This window comes from Onychomys torridus, chromosome 21 (assembly GCF_903995425.1).
Source record: "Onychomys torridus chromosome 21, mOncTor1.1, whole genome shotgun sequence".
NCBI lineage: Eukaryota > Metazoa > Chordata > Mammalia > Rodentia > Cricetidae > Onychomys > Onychomys torridus.
The window spans coordinates 45,118,830-45,121,406 of NC_050463.1; the positions used below are offsets into that span (position 1 = coordinate 45,118,830).

A 2,577-nucleotide genomic window follows, 5' to 3' on the forward strand; every position below is an offset into this window, starting at 1 on the left:
AGTCTTTACGTGTCAGGGATTTGTGAGCGTTTGCTTATTATATTATTATTCTGGAGTTGAGACCCTTCTCCACTAGAAAATGAAATCTGCTGAATATACCTTTCAGGTTAGGGAGGAGTCCGTTTCTGGGCTGGAATTCTTTGCTCTAGAGGAATGTGGCTTATTATTCAAATCACATGACTTGCCCAAGAAAAATAATTCCCCACAAGGAGGGGGTGGTTGTGAGTTCTCCACAAGTAAAAACAGTAAGTGTTCAATGCAGGCTCTCTGGGAACAGGTCCTGTGATGGCTCAAATGAAGAGGACTGTAGCTGAGGACCAGACTGCAATTACAGGGTAGACCTGCCTCAAACAGACCTGCATGGAAGGAGTCTGGCCATGAGTCACACCTGCACCTGGAGTTCTTTCAGCTAAAATACAGACTACAGAAGCACATCACAAACCCCTTCTAGAAGCATGCCTGGGGCTTCTGCCTTCCAGAATTTCTCTGCAAAGGACAGCAGAAAGGTGGTACTATCAAGTCCTCAAGGAAAAGGAGCTGCGCTCCCTCCCTTCCCCTCTCTCTCTCTCTCTCTCTCTCTCTCTCTCCCTCCCTCTTTCTCTCTCTCCCCATAATCTGCTCCCAGGAAAGTCTCTCAGAGCCCTGCATTATATCCCTCCATATCGAAGTAACCTTGATTTTTCTCATTCTTCCTTTCTTAGTAAGCTCTGCTTTCTTTGGTGGCTTTTAAAACTTTTCTTTTTTAGCAGCCTTTAGGCTTTAACTCAAATTTAATGGCATACCTGAATCCCTGTGGTAACTACAGATATAAAGAGAAGAAAAATGACACATTTGTCTTCCAGCAGCTTATCAGAGGCTTGGGGGAATCATTGCTTTCCCATTTTCTCATGACATCATTGTGAGAGCTCCTGCCATTCTGGAGTGTTTGCCTCTTAGGATTCCTTTGGTGCTCATGAACTGATTGCATGCACTCTTTTTATATGTGTGAAACTGAGTAGCTTTGGTTGTAGTTCACTGTCGGAATCCTAGGACTCTTGGGATTAAAGCAGGTGGAGCTTAAGTTGGAGATCATTTTTGGTCTCCTAGTGAGGCTAGCTCAGGCTATAATGACCCTGCATCTCCAAAAGAAAAAAAGGAAAGGAAGGAAGGAAGATAAAACACTAAAAATGTTATTTGTGTTGTAGCTCAGTGGTAGGTTGGGTGCATGGTTAGCATGTATAAAAACTTAGGACTTAGGGGAATAAAAAAGAACCAAACAGAGTGCTCTTCCCACCTTCCTGTAATTATTCTGGTCTCAGAGACCCATGCATGAGCCTTGCTGATAGCAAGATGTCTTCAAGAAATGCCAAAATTGAGCATCCTGCCCCTTACTTCAAAGCCACAGCTATGTTGCCAGATGATCAACTCAAAGCCATCAGCCTTGGTGAAAGAGTTCTTCCCTTGTGACTTTGACTTCCCATTCTGTGTACCCCATGGAGATCATTGCTTCCCGTGATGGGGCAGAAGAAGTTAAGAAACTGAATGGCCCAATGATGGGTACAACTGTGGAGTCTCACATCTGTCATCTGACATGGATCAATACAGCCAATAAACAAGGAGGACTGGGACCCTTGGACAATCAAGCCCTTGGTGTCAGATCCTGAGTGTACCATTGCTCAGGATTATGGAGTATTAAATGTTGATGGAAGTCTGTCTTCAGGGACCTCTTTATCATTGATGACAAAGGTACCCTTCACTGAATCACTAAAAGTGGTCTGCCTGTTGACTGCTCTGTGCATTAGATGCTGAGATTAGGCAAAGCCTTCCACTTCACTGAAACACATGGCAAAGTGTGCCCAACTGGCTAGAAATCCCACAGTGATAACATTGAGTTTGATGTCAAAAAGAGCAAAGAATTTTTTCCCAAATGGAAGTGAGCACTGACTGTGTTTATGCCAGACTGCATTGGGCAGCCTGTAAAAGGACATCTTTTGTACTTCTTGTACAGAAACACAAGGAGTGGTGTGATTTAAGACATGCCTGCCCTTCAAGATGGTAGGAGGTCACCCTTCCTTGCACTGGTAGAAGTGGTCTGAGCTGTTTTGTGGACAAATCATCTGGTGTGCCAGTAACAGGGCATCAGCTTATTATTCTTCTGTAGTGTCAATTAAACTTGACTAGACTAAAAAAACTTAATTAAACTTGAACTTGACTCAGGAAAAAGAAGGAGACAAATCCAAAGAAGGACACAAACAAGGAGAGAAACAAACCGCATTCCCTAAGATACCTGTAATGGACACTAGGACTGATACTGTTCCCCAAACACCATTGTACAGCTTTCACCTTGGCCTAACTTTTTTTTTCAACCATACATCAAGTGCCCCAGGCTGAACACTGATGGTCCAAGCATCAGAGAAGGGCAAGTTTGAGCCATGTGGCCATCCATTTACTTCCAGCCACAGCTATCATTCTGACACTGTTTGAAAAATTATGGCCTTAATATTTGAATCTCTGGAGAAGAGCCATACAGAAAAATATAAAATATAAGATATATATTTCCGGAGCCTGCAGTTTAGACATATGCTTTTAATTGTAAGA

At 43.0% G+C, this 2,577-nt stretch overlaps 1 pseudogene; it reads left to right on the forward strand.

Moving 5' to 3' along the window:
• The first annotated feature begins 1,329 nt into the window (after positions 1-1,329).
• On the forward strand, positions 1,330-1,916 carry LOC118571359 (annotated as a pseudogene).
• Positions 1,917-2,577: the final 661 nt, after the last annotated feature.